We start from the raw sequence: 19,632 nt of genomic DNA, 5'->3' as shown, positions 1-19,632 counted from the left end.
CCTCCTTGATCGCGTCCGGGATGTTGTCCTATAGTCGCGCATACGCAGAACGTTGCCGGCCACAGGAGCGCAATCGAGGCGATGCATCGCTGGACCAGCTCTTACGCAGTAGTGCATGACTTGGCTTACTAATGGGGGGCTTTTTACACATGAACGGAGAGGGATGGCCATTAACGGGGGAGTGGAAAGCATGCAGTCTCCTGGTCACATATGCCTGCAGCCACTATTTAAACACCTTGGATTTCCTTTAAGGCTGGAAAATGGTATAGTACTGCTCATAGAACGTTACACGTTGTTTCAATTCATCTATACCAAAGAGCGCCAAGAAAAAAAAGGGCGCCAAAACGAGTTTTTTCAGCTTCATTCACTGGAAATTACCCTATTCTAACACTAAACCCTCCCTCTACCCATGCCTAGCCTTAACCACCACCATGGCTAACCGTACCCTTATACCCTCCATGGCTGACCTTAACCACCACCCCACACACGGCTAACCTTAACCAGCCCCCACGGCTAACCTTAACCACCCTCCATGGATAACTTAAATTCCCCACGCCAATCTCCAGAAAAATAATTTCCCCTTAAAACTGATATTTGAATGGGCACCTATGGGGTGCCCAAGCAACTTCCGACAGCAGGCGCCCACATTTCCTGGATCATGGCCTCAATTAATTAAGCAGTTTAGACTAGTATACTGATGGTTTTTAGTCTACTGATGGTTTAGTGTAATGTTTTAGACCTGTTTTTAGACCTGGTCTAAAACATTTGGTAATTAGGTCGGTAAAGCAGGGGAAATGATCAAAAGATGCTATTCACAAAGTCAAACAAGGAGTAACCACGCCCACTTTTTCTGACAGTGATTAGACCAGCTGATTTCTGTTGATAAAGTAATTATGTAAGGTATTTTAGACGTGAGGATGAAACCTTTTGAATTGTGCAGGAGTTTAATTGTATCCAGAAAAGAGCTCATCAGAGGAGAAGGATGTCAGTCATAGCTACTCATTTGTTAATTGCATCTTTTTATCATTTCCCCTGCTTTATCGACCTAATTACCAAATGTTTTACACCAGGTCTAAAAACAGGTCTAAAACATTCGGTAATTATTAGTGAATTCCCTTTTGATGCAACTGATTTACACCAAACCATCAGTAGACTAAAAACCATCAGTAGACTAGTCTAAACTGCTTAGTGAATTGAGGCCCATGTTTCAGCAGCCTATATCTGCAACTATGGAGCTGATTTTCACTGAATCTATCCCCAGTTTACATATTCCTCCATGTGCTCACCTTCTGTGGCCTGAGTTTGTGACAGACCTGCTTAAACACAGCAGAGAGCCCATCCACAGCCATAAATATGCAGCATTCTGAAGACATGGTTTCATCCATAGGCAAGCTTTGTATGTCTTCTGAGGAACGGCAATTCTTATGGCAATGGAAAATCTCCACATATATATTTTATATTAGACGTATGGAACAGTTTAGAAGAAAGCGCTCTTTCATACTGGCACAAGTTATGGCTTCTTAAAAAAATACGTCAGGTTGCAAATCACACTTTAGCTGGAGATTATTAGTGATTTATCTTCTGACAAGGCAATTAATCATCTCACTGTTAATCTAGTGCAAAATAAGGCATTTTGGGATTATAAAACAACATTATATATGGTAGGCATGAGATCAGAAAATTACATGCTTTTTACATACACTGAACACCCAGCAACCAAAGTATGCTCTTCTTTATCAAAACTGAGCAAACAGGCTATCTATTTATAAGGCTGGAGCTGCAGAAGAGGCCATTACTTTAATCAGCAATGCGCATTACCTCAGCGTGTGAAGACCTGTGCTCAGGAGGCCTGCTGGAAAACCGTGACACGCGGAAGTGGATGCATGTCATCAGGTTTTCAGCTCCTGTATGCAGACTGGCATTTTACAGCTTAGGAACCTATTTATAAAGAAGTGACGATCTGCTAACAGAACGTCACTGTTCTTTTAAGAAAAAAAAAAAGATTGCACTGTTAATATTTCCATATACAGGTAATCCATGGTTAACGAACAAGATAGGGCCTGTAGGTTCGTTCTTAACCTGGATCTGTCAGAACACTGTGCCATCTCTGTCCCCTGTACCTCCTCTGTGACCCCCCTGTGCCACCAGTTTACTCCTCTGTGTCATCTCTGGTTCCCATGTGCCTTCCGTCTGCCCCTATTTGCCATCCCCACTGTGTAAGCTCTGTACCCATGTTCCCTCAGTGTTCCCCTCTGGTGGTGCCATCTCTGCCTGCACTGTGTCCCTCTGTACCACCTCTGCCCTCCTGTCCCCCTTTTGTGCCTCCTCCTGTCCTAGTGACTGATGATCTTGATGTGCTAATTTCGCTTACACAATATTTTTCATACATGGTATGGTACGATCCCAACTTCATCTATCAATTTCTATCTGATTGCAATATCTGTCTGTCTATGGTACGATCCCAACTTCATCTATCAATTTCTATCTGATTGCAATATCTGTCTGTCTATGGTACGATCCCAACTTCATCTATCAATTTCTATCTGATTGCAATATCTGTCTGTCTATGGTACGATCCCAACTTCATCTATCAATTTCTATCTGATTGCAATATCTGTCTGTCTATGGTACGATCCCAACTTCATCTATCAATTTCTATCTGATTGCAATATCTGTCTGTCTATGGTACGATCCCAACTTCATCTATCAATTTCTATCTGATTGCAATATCTGTCTGTCTATGGTACGATCCCAACTTCATCTATCAATTTCTATCTGATTGCAATATCTGTCTGTCTATGGTACGATCCCAACTTCATCTATCAATTTCTATCTGATTGCAATATCTGTCTGTCTATGGTACGATCCCAACTTCATCTATCAATTTCTATCTGATTGCAATATCTGTCTGTCTATGGTACGATCCCAACTTCATCTATCAATTTCTATCTGATTGCAATATCTGTCTGTCTATGGTACGATCCCAACTTCATCTATCAATTTCTATCTGATTGCAATATCTGTCTGTCTATGGTACGATCCCAACTTCATCTATCAATTTCTATCTGATTGCAATATCTGTCTGTCTATGGTACGATCCCAACTTCATCTATCGATTTCTATCTGATTGCCTTATTATATGTCTGTTTGTAGCATACCATGCCCTGCTATCTGACTATGGACATTCCTGGTTTTAAATGTGTGTCAACCTCTGATCTTTGGTTCCATTCCACTAGTTCCCAGCTTTTGGCCTTATCTAGGTCTTGGCCTTAAATTAACATATAATTTATTGCCTTGCCAGCTGTTTATGCAGTGTTCTATGCTGTGTTTGATCTGTGAGTAAAATTTCTGTCCAGCCCCATACAGAGTCTCCTTTAAATCCCAGCCTACAAGACTGAGACTCCCATTCAAACACTTCACCATCTCACCTGCATTCAGTCTGCTAATTAAGATGCTGGCAGCCTGTTTGCATATAGCTAGCATAGGAGGTCAATTTTGACCACTGGTCAGTTTTGAGCATCTGAACTCAAAGTGCATCTATAACTCTAAGTGTAAAGAAAATACAACGACCAAAATTAGACCAGAAATTGAACCAGAAGGGAACAGAAGGAACTGACAGAAAACTCTGCTTCTCTGGTTAGTTGCAAACATGTTTAACCTAGTGTTTACTATCTGCCTGCTCTCCCCAACCATCCTCAAATCTCTCCACACACTACATCCCCCTGCTGTCAGCAATATGCTGTACATTTCACCATCCCTCCTATCCACTCCACAGCTCGCCTCTCATGAGATTTTCTTGTACTTACAACCTCACCTTCCATGTCACACCAAGTCTAAATATAAGTCTACACCACAACTGCTGCTCCGCTATATCTGCCTACTCCTCCTCCTTGTTGCTGGGGACATTTCACCTAACCCTGGTCCCCCACTCCCCCCTGCTAATCACACTGTTTGCAATAAATCAAATTTCCCTCCCTCTTACTGTAACCTTATTAATATTCCACTCCTTCCCCCTACACCCCCTCCGATCTCGGCTGCCCTCTGGAATGCCCGCTCAGTCTGCAACAAACTGCCCTTCATCCATGATCTTTTCATTTCCAATGCTTTCACATTCTTTGGGATCACTGAAACCTGGCTGACCCCTTCTGACACAGTCTCACCTGCCGCCCTCTCCTATGGAGGTTTCCACTTTAGCCACACTCCTAGAGGTGGGAATAAGCATGGTGGTGGTGTGGGCATTCTCCTCTCAGACAAATGCTCCTTCAAGCCTCTTACTCCTATTCCCTCTCTCTCCCTGCCATCCTTTGAAGTCCATGCAGTCCGACTATACTCTCCCTTGAACCTCCAAATTGCAGTTATTTACCGCCCTCCAGGCCCTGCTTCTGTTTTCTTGGATCATTTCTCTGCCTGGCTTCTCCAGTTCCTCTCCTCTGACATCCCTACCATCATCATGGGTGATTTTAACATTCCTATTGACACCAATAACACTGTCTCCAAAAAACTTCTATCACTTACCTCCTCCTATGGCTTGTCTCAGTGGTCCTCTACCTCAACCCACACTGTTGGCCATACGCTTGACCTTGTATTCACTCGTCTCTGCTCTGTCACTGACTTTACTAATGATCCACTACCACTCTCTGACCATAACCTACTTAGCTTCTCTCTCTCCTCCTCTTTTCCTACCACCCTGGCACAAGCACGCTCACATACTCGAAGAAACTATCGCAATCTTGACATTCAAACTGTCTCTGATGCCCTGGCACCTCTCCTCAAACAATCCTTCACTGACCCAGACTCGGCTGCTATACACTACAACAGCTCCATTACAAAAGTCATGGATGACTTCACCCCCCTCGTCAAGACCCGCCCTCACCATGTCTGTCGCCAACCCTGGATGACCAAAACCACTAAACAGTTAAAAAGATGCTCTAGAGCAGCTGAACGGCGCTGGAGGAAAAGTAACACAAGTGAGGACTTCATCTTATATAAAATTGCCTTGAACAACTTCAGAAACACACTCTCTGTGGCAAAAAAGTCCTATTTTTCTTCCCTAATATCCGCCCATTTACACAATCCAAAACGCTTGTTCAGCACCTTCAACTCCATTCTCCATCCCCCTCCTCCTCCTCCTTCATCTTGCTTATCAGCTGAAGAATTTGCAACATACTTCACTGATAAAATTGACAAAATCAGAAGTGAATTCTCCATGCGGCCCTCAAATCCCACCTCCACACCTCTCATTGACTGTTCTCTAACTGCCTTCTCTCCACTCTCTGAACACTCTCTTTCCTCTAAAATTGCCAAAGCTAATCTAACCACCTGTTCTTTGGATCCTATTCCCTCCCATTTCATTCCGCAGCTATCCTCATCTCTCTTGCCTGCACTAACAACGCTATTTAACCTCTCCCTCTCTACTGGCATCTTTCCGTCCCCACTTAAAAAAGCTGTTGTGACACCACTACTTAAAAAACCCTCTCTAGATCCTACCACACTTGCCAACTACCGCCCAGTGTCACTTCTCCCATTTGCATCCAAACTACTTGAACGCCATATACATGCAGAATTAAGCCATTATTTATCTGCTAACTCCCTACTTGATCAGTTCCAGTCTGGCTTCCGCTCTAACCACTCCACGGAAACAGCCCTTACCAAAGTGGCCAATGACCTTCTTACAGCCAAATCCAAAGGTCAATTTTCCATACTCATCCTTCTTGACCTGTCATCAGCATTTGATACTGTCGACCACACCTTACTCCTACAAATACTTTCAAATGTCGGAATAAAGGGCCTTGCTCTCACATGGTTATCTTCCTACCTCTCTGGAAGGTCCTTCACAGTCTCCTACTCAGATCAGATCTCTTCTCCTCATGCTTTGTCTGTCGGGGTTCCCCAAGGCTCTGTCCTTGGTCCCCTCCTCTTTTCCATCTACATGCATGGTCTTGGTGATTTAATCAACTCATTCGGGTTTCAATACCACCTCTATGCAGACGATACACAACTGTACCTCTCTGCCCCAGACCTTAACTCCCTCCTTAAACGTGTTCCTGACTGCTTGTCTGCTATATCCTCCTTCATGTCCTCTCGCTTCCTAAAACTTAACATGAGTAAAACGGAACTAATAATTTTTCCACCGTCTCTGTCCACCTCCCTGCCTGAAGTAACAATAAATGTTAATAACACTCCCATAACTTCAGTTCCCAAAGCTCGGTGCTTGGGGGTGATATTCGATTCATCTCTCTCTTTTATTCCTCATGTTCACTCCATAACCAGCTCCTGCCATCTCCAACTCAAAAACATATCTCGCATCCGTCCCTTTCTCACTCAAGACACAACTAAAATGTTAATACATACTCTCATAATTTCTCGTCTGGACTACTGCAACGTACTACTTTGTGGACTACCGTCTAACAAACTGGCCCCGCTCCAGTCAGTACTGAACTCAGCTGCTCGTCTCATTCATCTCTCTTCTCGATCTTCCTCTGCCGACCCTCTTTGTCAAGCTCTTCACTGGCTGCCAATAAACCAGAGGATTCAGTTCAAACTCCTAACCCTAACCTACAAAGCTCTCCACGATCTCTCCCCCCAGTACATATCCTCATTAATCTCCAGATACAAACCCAATCGCAATCTCAGATCGGCACATGATCTTCTGTTGTCCTCCTCTAGAATCAACTCCTCACATTCACGTTTACAAGACTTCGCACGCGCTTCACCCCTCCTCTGGAATGCCCTCCCACAACACATCCGTCACTCGCCAACCTTTGCTACCTTTAAACGCTCTCTAAAAACACACTTGTTCCGACAAGCATATGCTCTACCTTAGGCCACTTCCCTTTGTACTAAGACCAAATTGCACTCCTACTAGGTATCCTAAAACACAAAGCCTCTATATAGTTGCTGCATACTACCCCTCCTCTTGTTTCCCCCCATTCCCTTTAGATTGTAAGCTCGCAAGGGCAGGGCTCTCTCCCCCTTTTGTGTCTTGGTAACCATTATACATTTTATTTATCATGTTAATTTTATCACTGTCATTACCAATTCTATAATTTGTATTTTGTATCATTCTTTGTATTTTGTCACTAATTATGTATCTTGTATATTGGTGTACACCATTGTCTGTATTATTATGTACCCCATGTTTGTTTCTTACTTTGTACAGCGCCACGGAATATGTTGGCGCTTTATAAATCAATAATAATAATAATAATAATAATAATACATTTTCAATTGTATGTAAATTACGATTTCGAAATACAATTGATTTCTGTCACCGGATCACAGGTTCGCTTTAAAATGTCTAAAATGTATATGCAGCACTCAGGACTTGTTGCTATATAGTAGAGCGTAATTTACAGAGTTTAAAAAAAAAATTCACTTCTTCCCACATAATGGGCTGTTCGTAAGTGGGGCAATCGTAAATCATGGACCGCCTGTATATAAAGGAGAGTTCTGATTTTCTAAAGTGGTGGACAGTGCTCTGATGATCTATTGTCCTTATCCTAGAGCTCTTTATCTACCCTTTGCCATGAAGTGGGACTCTGGGAGCTCAATTAACCCCCCTGGCGGTCTATTAAAAACTGCCAGGGGGCAGCAGAGCAGTTTTTTTAATTTTTTTTTTTTAAATCATGTAGCGAGCCCAGGGCTTGCTACATGATAGCCGCTGTGCAGCGGCATCCCCCCACCCTCTTCGATCGCCTCCGGCGATCTCCGATCAGGAAATCCCGTTCAAAGAACGGGATTTCCTGGAGGGCTTCCCCCATCGCCATGGCGACGGGCGGCATGACGTCATCGACGCCGTGACGTCATTGGGAGTCCCGATCTACCCCTCAGCACTGCCTGGCACTGATTGGCCAGGCAGCGCACGGGGTCTGGGGGGCGGAGCAGCGAGCGGCGGACAATCGGCGCAGAGCGGCGGCAATCAGAGTGCATACGCAGCTAGCAAAGTGCTAGCTGCGTGTTGCAAAAAAAAAAATTATGCAAATCGGCCCAGCAGGGCCTGAGAAATCCTCCTGCGCGGCATAGCCCGTGCTCAGCACAGGCTTACCGCCAGGGAGGTTAATTAACCCTTGCTTCTTCCTAAAAACATGACTGGAGTTCAATGATGTAAAAAAACAAAATCAATACATAAATACATGAATCCTACTTCCAGTTGATGCTCATGTGGTGACCATCAGGCCCTTTGCCTTAATGCCTCCTTCCAATCAGACGTGTGGTGCTCCTGCCCAGGTGGCACAGCGCCTGCACTATGGGATGTGGCCAGGACTGTTACTTACAGCCCTATAGAGCAGTACCATTGGGTAGGAGGCGTGACCTTCTACACTTCTCAGGATCATGGTGGTTTGGGAGGAAATTTAGAGCACAATAGATGAAGATAGGAATTAAGGTGCTTTTTAAACATTAAATCCTGTAAAGCGGGGACATTCAGTGGAGAGTTTAGTCATGTTTTCATAGCTGGAGTTCTACTTTAAAGCGGATTAGAACTCAGAACTTCCTCTGTTCTCTAAAACATAAGCAACAGCTTAATAACCTTTAAAGAAAAACATTTCTTTGTTACAGCTGATACAAATCCTGCAATAAATCTGCAGTGTGTCTACTTTTTGCTTTCATGGAAGTAGACATGGGGTTAAAATCCCATGTTTACAAATTAGCTACTCTGTCACAGCAGAGATTTCTGAGCGGACAGCTGAGAGATAAAATTACAGTTGTGATTAGTCCCAGATGAGGGGGAATTAGACAGACTAAACTCTCTAAATATAGGGTGCATTTCTCTCTGTTTTTCTTCTGTCCTTTGCAAGAGTTCAGATCCACTTTAATACATTAAACCCTACATTGTGCAGTGATGAATGCCCCAGCAGAGAGCCTGGGGACTGAACGAAACAATAAATATCAGAATTCCATTACAATACAAACATCTCTGCGCACTAACATGAAAAACAGCAGCAGTACAGCCATTATGTTTAGTTTGCAAGAATGAATGTGACTTCTAAGCAAGCCAAGGCTGCACAGAGTACCTCAGCTATGGGCACAGTAAGAGACAGTCATTCTAACATTAATGTATACAATCATCTTTCAATGTTTTTTCCTCATTCAGTTTAAAGTCACAAAGTATATAATCCATAAGCCTTTATGATTAATCCAGCTCTGCAAAAGCAGCATTATAGACGACATTCCTACATATTCCCATTCTAATTATATACAGCAGCTTAATTCCTGGATCCAGTCGGGGCTCATTGATGTGAGAATAACCTATAGAGTATAAAAGGTTTTCCTTCACTTTCCACTCAGGAACGTTCAGCTTGTCTACATTGTGCTGTGTTGTTAAGCCTGCACAGCTTCAGCCATCCACTTTATAAGGAGGTGTCCTGTGATGCCAGGCCTGGGGCCAAATCATTGCTTAACTGCCCGTTTTATATAGAATTTCCAGCGATACTTTACTGCTAAGTTTGTTTTATTATGATCACCATCTGCAGTATTGTTTCTGAGAACCAGCTGTTTAAAGCAAAAGCAAACCTAGTCATTTTTTATTCTTATTTAAAAGTATATTTTTGTCAGCATGCTTCTCATAGGTTCTTTTGCAGTATTTCCAAAGCTGTGCGAGTCCCCCCTGAACCCCTTCTTATCTCTTCAACCCACTTAGTAATAAACAGGAAGAGGCGGAGCTGTTCTCTACCTCACAGACGTCAATTGTGGCCATCTCCGCCCCCTCCATTTCCATATCACCGCCCACCCTGTGCATGCTCCAGAGGCTGTGAGATCACAGGACTCTGGGATACAGCGCAGAGAAGCTACTGCTGCAGGATATTAGGATACTATCTTAGCATGCAGCATGGGCGTGTATGTTCGCACTCGTCAGCCGACTGTAGCTGCAACCCAGAAGTACTTCCAGAGGTCACAGCCATTTTAAAAAGGAAGTACCGGATTTTTTCAAGAGAAAAATAACAGTGAAAGAGCAGCGGCGGACCGGCGGTAAACAAACCAATATGCACTGTGTAACTAGAAGCTATACAACCATGTATTTTTTCTTTAATTCTAATTTGACTTTAGGTTTGCTTTAAGTTTATTATAGTAGAATGTCAAAGACAGACAGAGAGATGGTCAGATGAAAAAGAAAACTGAAGCAAAAGTGGGGCGTTGTCTCCATCAGCCAATCAGAATGATTTTTCATTAAACAATTAAAACCCTCATTGGTTGCTTTGAGCACCTGCTCCACTTGAAGTCCAGTTTTGTTTTCTTTGGTACTCCATTGTATATTTGCATTTTCTAAAGCCACCCCTTGCTGGGTTATATCAAGTAAGTGATCAATAAACATCCTGATCAGAATGGATTCAAGTAGTAGCAATCGACCTCTTGTTTTCCAGCTTTTTACCCTGTTATTGATAAATAAGCTGCATTGTATTTTTACATTTTGTATGGTCACCCATTCCTCAGTTCAATCCACCAAATGATCAATAAATTCCTTCATCCAAAAACATTCGATGAGTTTCAATCTACTTCCTTGCACCACTGGATCTCGATCCTTAAACTACTAGATCCTGATCGCTCCTTGTACTACTGGATCTCAATGCTTAAACCACTAGATCCTGATCGCTTCTTGTACCACTGGATCTCAATGCTCAAACCACTAGATCCTGATCGCTCCTTGTACTACTGGATCTCAATGCTTAAACCACTAGATCCTGATCGCTTCTTGTACCACTGGATCTCAATGCTCAAACCACTAGATCCTGATCGCTTCTTGAACCACTGGATCTCAATGCTTAAACCACTAGATCCTGATCACTCCTTGTACCACTGGATCTCAATGCTTCAACCACTAGATCTTGATTGCTCCTTGTACCACTGAATCTCAATTCTTCAACCACTAGATCCTGATCACTCCTTGTAACGCTGAATCTCAATCCTTAAACCACTAGATCCTGACTACTCCTTACACCACTGGATCCTGATCTTTGCACCACCAGATCCCAATACTTGTATGACAAGATCTTGAGAAGCAATGTAACTGCTGCACCGCCAGTTATTCCTGCTTGATGCTATAAAACTTATGCAGTTGTTGATTTCTTGACACTCTATGGCAGAGGTTCTCAAACTAGGTGCCGCGGCACCCTGGTGCGCCTCGGACAGTGTCCGACGGCGGACACCTTTCAGGGGTGCCTCAGCATGCATCCCCATCCTTTATGCAATACCATCAGGTAATGCAACTGCACATTGATATACAATGTGGCTGCATTACCTGCTAGTTAACCTTTAGTCCCTGCAACTATGGTTGAAGTTGAACATGAGAAGAATCGCAGTGCCTAATAAGCATCACTAGCTACTTGGAGTGAGTCGTTGCCTGCTAAGGGTCATAACAGCATTTCTGTAGTTTTTGCCGAGCGGTGCCTTGAAAAAATTTCAAAGCCATCAAGGGTGCCCTCACCCCAAAAAGTTTGGTAACCACTGCTCTATGGGATGAATAGCAATGCATCTGCCATCTAAAAAATGCAATAAAGAAACCCGGAAATGGCAAAAAAGGAAATGTGTTAATCCCATAGGAAGGCATAGGTCCATCCTACATGTCCTTTGGTCTGATGTCTTCTGCGCTGGGAATCAGTTTGGCAGCATATCAGCCCCTAAGATGGCTAAAGACTCCACTTCCATCCCCACCACAATGAAAAAACCTGCACAACCCATATAAACATACATGCTTGAAAGCTGCGCTCTAGATACTGCGTGTTTTCTGCCACCCTCCAACTACATATATGTGGATGGACAGGACTGTTTTTACCTCACTAACACTAACAGCAGGTTTGAAGTCTCAAAACTGTCTGGGTGAACTCAAGCTTATTAAAGGACACCTGACAGGAGGCAGAGCTACCTAAAGTAAGCAGAGTGATATGCTTATGCTGGATCCACCTCTCTGCATTGTCCATTCCTCTTCTTGTTCCCCCTGGGCATGGTAATCTTTTCTTGAAAAATGTGACTTTTGGCCTTAGTCAAATTTTCAGACTGGAAAATTGGTGTAATGTTCCCTCTTATCGCCCTCCCATTCCCAGAAGGAAACATCAAAGCAAGCCTGCCTCTTCCTGTGTGAAAATTAGAATTTAGCCAAAAGTCACATTTTTCAAAGAGTGATCACGAGGACTGGAGGAAACGAAGAGAGTAACGGACAATGCACAGAGGTATGTGGATCCAGTATGAACATACCTCTGTGCTTACCTTAGCTTACCTCAGGTCAGGTGTCCTTTAAAAGGCCCAACCTTTTCCCAGATTTCTACATAGAATATGAAAGAGGGCCCCATGAATTGAAAAGAGCAACAGGGGCTTTGCTTCCAAAAGAGGAAGTGTCCCTCCAAAAGAGCAAGCTGAGACTCATGCAGTATATATCAGGTGTGGATAAAGTGTGAACTACATGGCTATAAATTCATGCCAGGTTCTTGTAAACGTTTTATGACGCACAGAACATGATAAAGATGAGAATATTCAATAGCTTTGGCATTACACTGCATACTGATACATAACATCTTTTAAACACCACCTAACGTGGACTATACATTCAGTAAGTTTACAGTATATTCCTATAAATCCATGCTACTAATGTAATCCTAGAACTATTTATTGCAATGCTAAGATCACTAGAGTTCCCTGAAACAAAATAAGCTGTTCACCGACACAAGCAATCATCTCTTATTAAATTTTACAAGGCCTAATACAGTCATATGTCCTCTGGGTACTATGGACATTTAAGAACAAGCTGATTTTCTCCTCCCAAATGAGCTGTATTCTCTGCAGGTCCTCAAACATTTAAGCTAAATGTAAAGGATAAATGAAAGGTAGTTTATAATCTACTGTCATCGTTTTGTAGGAAAACAACAAGCATCCTTTGGGAGTGGAATTTGCATTAGACCAGTTACAGCAGACGGAGGACAGCGAGCTATTTTTAAGCCATAACTTGTTGTGCCCTACTTACTAATGACTGGGTAGGATGACAGTCTTTTAACCAGGGCCCAAACGAATCTTATTGCCCCAGATTCTAAGACATCAGTACATTTTACACAGTCTTTTATCCTACAAGCTGGAAAGATCGTCATTGCTTTGCTGGATGTACTGACAGCTTTAACAATGTCGAACTGAAAATATATTCTGAACAAAAGTGTAGTGGCCACGTGACTGCCTGTAAAATGGGGGCAAAAAACACCCTCGCAGTGACAACCCTCTAGACAACCCTGTAGAAATTGAAGGGCAGTAAGACTGTATCTGCTGTACATAAACACACACATAATACTGTGTGTGTGTATCACAGATCAGGGGTGTAGATATGCATATTTGTTTACTTACCATGGCCATTTGTGATCCCGGTCGCCTTGGTTGCAATCCTGCCGTTCTGTGATCGGTGAATGGGAAACAGCTGTTCCCAAAGCCATTCACAGTGCCTGTGATGAAAGAAAGCCGGCGTCATTGAGATGCCAGCATTCATTCACAAAGTGCAAGTAAACATTTACACATAATACTTCCTATGTACAGTTCGAACTAAGTGTGGAGCCATCTTGTGGCCAAAAAGTAAAGATGCACCCGTATACATTATAAAATATTAAAATTAAATACATTTTTACTATTTTTTATCCCCTTTTGCCGTACCCGATAGTTACCAAAATAAAACACATTTTAAAAAAAAATTACAACATTTAAAAAAAAAAATACAAATAGTTACTTTAGGGACTTATTTAATATGTATCTCATGGAGGCATATTATTGATATTTTTTGTAAATAAAGGCTTGTAATTATTGATATAGTATAAAGAACTTACTGAACAGAAACAAATACACCTTTATTTCCAAATAAAATATTATCGCCATACTGTACTAGGGACTATATTGGGAATATAGACCATAATGTACTAGGGACAGAAGTTAATTGTAATAACTGGGAAAAACAGGGAAATAAAATGTGTGGGTTTTATCTACAATTGCATCATTTTAAACTAGAATGGATGAAAACTGATAAATAATGTTTTTTTCTTCTTCTCTGTAAAATGCATATAAAATAAAATAATTATTAGCAAAAAGTACTGCCCACAGAAAACCTAGTTTGTCCCCAAAAAATTAATATATAGATAATATCAGTGTGATAAGCAGCAATAAAGTTAAAGAGGAAATCCAGTGAAAATAATTTAATAAAAAAAAGTGCTTCATTTTTACAATAATTATGTATAAATGATTTAGTCAGTGTTTGCTCATTGTAAAATCTTTCCTCTCCCAGATTCACATTCTGACATGTATTACATGGTGACATTGTTACTGTGGGCAAGTTATGTAGCTGTTTCTAGCTGCTCTGGCTGTTACAGACAGCTTTAAACAGCCATTTCCTGTCTGTGAACATTGTTACATTGTGGCAGTTTGCCCAGAGTACCGCGGTATTCAGAGCCTCTTGTGGGAGGGGTTTCAGCACAAAATTAGTCACACAGCGCCCCCTGATGGTCTGTTTGTGAAAATCATTCTATTTCTCATGTAAAAGGGGGTATCAGCTACTGATTGGGATAAAGTTCAATTCTTGGTTGGAGTTTCTCTTTAATGGTGAACGAATGGGAGGAGCGTGATGTTAAAATTGCTGTGGTTTTAAAGGGGGAAAAATGTGCTTGGGAAGCGGTTAAAGAACATTTGAAATGTCAACAATGTGGAAGTAACCATTGCAGAATTCTACTAACAAGTGTTATTAGCTAGGCTGTTATGCTAAATCTCTGTGTAAATGTTGTAGAGGGTGCTGACTCACAACAAGATATGTAGATCAGGTGCTCCTGATGTATGCTTGTGCCAGGTGTGTGAATTAGATATCACTCTAACCAAGAGGTCAGTATGACAGCCAAATATTGGGCTTTTTAAAAAGAATAACGTTGACATCCTTAACATTTAGAAGGGTTAAAATACTGTCCCATTCCCTGATGCAAACATTGTGACATGGCAAATGCCCTTCCAATCATGAACCACTATACTGCGTATATTTATATTGTTAAAACTTTCCTAAAAAAATATAGTAAGGAGGAAAATTAAAGAGAACCCAAGGTGTGTTTAAAGAATGTTATCTGCATACAGAGGCTGGATCTGCCTATACAGCCCAGCCTCTGTTGCTATCCCAAACCCCACTAAGGTCCCCCTGCACTCTGCAATCCCTCATAAATCACAGCCGTGCTGTGAGGCTCTGTTTACATCTGTAGTGTCAGTCTCAGCTGCTCCCCCGCCTCCTGCATAGCTCCGGTCCCTGCCCCCGTCCCTTCCCTCCAATCAGCAGGGAGGGAAGGGATGCAGGCGGGGACCGGAGTTCTGCAGGAGGCGGGGAGAGCAGCAGACTGACACTATAGAGATAAACACAGACAGCTCTGACAAGCTGTTTGTCAGCAGCGTGGCTGTGATTTATGAGGGATTGCAGAGTGCAGGGGGACCTTAGGGGGGTTTGGGATAGCAACAGAGGCTGGGCTGTATAGGCAGATCCAGCCTCTGTATGCAGATAATATTCTTCAAACCCACCTCGGGTTCTCTTTAAGATCAGTTTGTCATTGTTGCATGCTATGTGAGATGTCCAAGGTCACAGCATGGTGTCTGTGAGCCAAGGTCACAGCCCAGTGTCTCAGGAGGCTGCACAGTGGCCAGAAGTCCTTCTGAAGACTGTGATTGAAGCAATCTGAACATATCTTAGAAGCAAGGTTTGAAATGAGAATCAGTTCCCACGCAGCAGTGTTTGGCTTATGTTGCTGTTTTCTAAATGATGTTAAACCTGTTCTATTCTGCTGTATTTGGAGTTAATTCCTGCCTGCTTTGAACTCAGTGGGTAGCTAGCTAAGACTGAATGTAAAGTCAAACATCCCAAACCCATTCCAAATTCTTTTTTTCCACTTTAAAATCTTGTATTTGGCCTCCTTGTTTAACCAATAGCAGTGTACACTAAAACTACATATAGATTCTCAATAAGGTAGTTAGTGATTGTTTTGAGTGTAGAAAACATACTGATTGGCTGTTTGGTGAGAAGCCTGTTCTGCTTTAAAGCAAACCTGAACTGAAAATTAAAAGTCAAAATAAACATACACATGTCCATGGGCGTCCGCAGAAAATTTTCCAGGGGGGGGCAAAAAGTGGGGAGTTAAAAATTTGGGCTGGTGTTGTGTGGCGCGCGTAGCGCGCCGCGCCGAAAAATGGGTGTGGTCATGAACCAGAATGTGGGTGTGGTCGTGGGTGGAGACAAGTTTACATGAACTAAGCAATGGTGGGACATTAGATTAGGACAGTGGTGGCGAACCTTTTGGAGGTCGAGTGTCCAAACTGCAAAGTCACTTTACTATCACAAAGTGACAACAGCAATTTAAACTAAATACAAACGTTTTAACTCATACATGAACATTATGGAAAATTAAGTTGAAAATAAACTGTGAAGATAAACAATTTCATCCATCGTACTCCTGAAAAAAATTATTCATTTTTTTTAGAACCTCCCAGTTTCATTTTCTGTTTTAAAAAGCAGAAAAAGTAGGTTTAATGCTATTGTCTCATATGATGATGATTCAGCTTTTTCCATAGTCTCGCAGTTAGCAATCATGTGACCCCCAACAAGACAAATTCAGCAATCATGAGGCCCCCCCCATCAAGACAAATTCAGCAATCATGAGGCCCCCAACATGACCAACTCAGCAATCATGAGGCCCCCAACAAGACAAATTCAGCAATCATGAGGCCCCCAACAAGACAAATTCAGCAATCATGAGGCCCCCAACAAGACAAATTCAGCAATCTTGAGGCCCCCAACAAATCATGAGGCCCCCAACAAGACAAAGTCAGTAACCATGAGGCCCGCAACAAGACAAATTCAGCAGTCATGAGGCACATAAATAGACAGCTTTTCACATAAATAGGCAGAATGCCCCCTTAATATGTAGACACCTCTCACCTGGCAGCAGTTCCCCAAAATACACTCAATCTGACAGCAGTGGTTCCCCAAAAATAGGTAGCCCCAGGTCTATAGGTGTCCCCAGAATAGGTGGCCAGCGGTATAGATGTCCCCAGAACTGGTAGCCAGGGGTAGAGATGTCCCCAGAACAGGTAGCCAGGGGTATATGTGCCCAATATATGTAGGCAAGGGTATATGTCCCAGTATATGTAGGCAGGGGGTATATGTCCCAGTATATGTAGCCAGGGGGATATGTCCCAGTATATGTAGGCAGGGGTATATGTCCCAGTATATGTAGCCAGGGGTATATGTCCCAGTATATGTAGGCGGGGGTATATGTCCCAGTATATGTAGGCAGGGGTATATGTCCCAGTATATGTAGGCAAGGGGTATATGTCCCAGTATATGTAGGCAGGTGTATATGTCCCAGTATATGTAGGCAGGGGTATATGTCCCAGTATATGTAGGCAGGGGTATATGTCCCAGTATATGTAGGCAGGGGTATATGTCCCAGACAGTATATGTAGGCAGGGGTATATGTAGGCAGGGGTATATGTCCCAGACAGTATATGTAGGCAGGGGTATATGTCCCAGACAGTATATGTAGGCAGGGGTATATGTCCCAGACAGTATATGTAGGCAGGGGTATATGTCCCAGACAGTATATGTAGGCAGGGGTATATGTCCCAGTATATGTAGGCAGGGGTATATGTCCCAGTATATGTAGGCAGGGGTATATGTCCCAGACAGTATATGTAGGCAGGGGTATATGTCCCAGACAGTATATGTAGGCAGGGGTATATGTAGGCAGGGGTGTATGTCCCAGTATATGTAGGCAGGGGGATATGTCCCAGACAGTATATGTAGGCAGGGGTATATGTCCCAGACAGTATATGTAGGCAGGGGTATATGTCCCAGACAGTATATGTAGGCAGGGGTATATGTCCCAGTATATGTAGGCAGGGGTATATGTCCCAGTATATGTAGGCAGGGGTATATGTCCCGGTATATGTAGCCAGGGGGATATGTCCCCAGAAAAAGTGGCCATGTGTGCAGGAGGAGGGGAGCAGCGGAGAGAAGAGGGAGAGCTATGGGCACTCACCTTAGGGGGCTCTCCCTCCCTCTCTCGCTCTCCCCTCCGGAGTCCGGAATGAAGTGTGCAGCGGCTGGCAGCGGTGGGCGGAACTTACCTCCTCTCGTCGCACGCGCCGGATGGATTAGCCGCTACTCTGGCCTGATCCAGACCAGAGTGCGGCACCAGAACTTCCGGCGCAGGAGCGAGAGGAGGTATGTTCCGCCCACCGCTGCCAGCCGCTGCACACTTCATTCCGGAGGGGACAGCGAGGGAGAGAGAGACCCCTAAGGTGAGGGAAGGGGGGGGAGACGTCCGCCCTTCCCCACTGTGCCCATAGCGCTCTCTCTCTTCTCTGCGTGTTCCCCTCCTGCTGGCTGCACGGGCACGCGGCCAGGGGGGGGCAGCGGGCGGCCAGGCTCGGGCAGATGCCCGGTTTTGCCATATGTGCGGACGCCCATGCACATGTCATACTTACCTCCTGTATAGTCTACTCATCAATCTCTTTCTCTTCTCCAGCGTCCTGTTTATCCTCTGTGATCAATGGAATTTTCCGTCCTCCATTTTGAAAATGGCTATTGCCCCATAACAGCTTCCTGGTCAGCACACTGTGAAACTGTAATATCGCCCACTTGAGCCATAGGGAAACATGGACATTGCTTTGCTCATCAGTCGCCCTTTCAGTTATAACTGACAGCAACTTATATGTAACTGACAGCAACTGATATATTCCAGTTTTGACAAAATCTTTGGGCTTGATTCACAAAAGAGTGCTAACTGTTAGCACGGCCGTTTTTGTGTGAATTTTCGCACTGCGCGCGATCGTGAATTTTCACGTGAATCGATATCGTTTTCGCACGCAAACGCAAATTTTCGTGCAAAAACGATATCGATTTTGCACGAAAATTCACATTTGCGCACGAAAACAATATTGATTTGCGCGGAAATTAGCGAGCGCGCGCAATGCGAAAATTCACGCGAAAACGGCCGTGCTAACAGTTAGCACTCTTTTGTGAATCAAGCCCTTTGTATCATTGTAAGAAGAAAATGGTGAGCTTCTGAGAGGAACTGACGGTGAAGTATGTAGTATTAATTTGCAGGTACTTTGCGTTTATTCCAAATAATTGTACTTGGTTCAGGTTCACTGTAAAGTGTACCAGAGACATCAATGCAATGTAAAAAGAATTGACACTTATCCAGGGCTTCCTCCAGTGCCATGAGCACCGATACGGGGCGCACATGCGCAGAAGAGCCCGACTGGCGCGACTGAGCCAGTTTCCCAGGAGAGATTGTGGCTGGACGGAGCCACTCGGGAGGACAGCGAGGGACGCATCAGTGCTCATGGGGCTGGAGGGAGCCCTGCGTAGGTAGCAAATCTTTTTACATTGAAGTCTCTGGTTTCCTTTAAAGCTGCTAAATAAAACAACACTAACTGACTAACTGAATGCCCCATTGTTCAACCACCAGAGACCGCTGTACAGCTTTAAAAGGAACCTGAACTGAGCAAAATTATTTAAATAAACACATGATGTAGCTGCAAATGAATATTACATACTAACCTTACCGTCAGTTCCTCTCAGAAGCTCACCATTTTCTTCTTACAGTGATCCCTTCCAGTTCTGACAATATTTTGTCAGAACTGAAATAT

The 19,632-nt window shown here is 43.4% G+C and overlaps 1 protein-coding gene across 12 annotated transcripts in view; it reads right to left on the bottom strand.

Moving 5' to 3' along the window:
• The window catches only part of SLC8A1 (solute carrier family 8 member A1), a 776,612-nt gene that overhangs the window by 470,049 nt on the left and 286,931 nt on the right, over nucleotides 1–19,632 (bottom strand). The window lies entirely within an intron of this gene.

This window comes from Hyperolius riggenbachi, chromosome 4 (genome assembly GCF_040937935.1).
Source record: "Hyperolius riggenbachi isolate aHypRig1 chromosome 4, aHypRig1.pri, whole genome shotgun sequence".
NCBI classification, from domain to species: domain Eukaryota; kingdom Metazoa; phylum Chordata; class Amphibia; order Anura; family Hyperoliidae; genus Hyperolius; species Hyperolius riggenbachi.
Note: the sequence above shows the minus strand (reverse complement) of the source record. Positions and strands in the feature narration are given on the sequence as shown.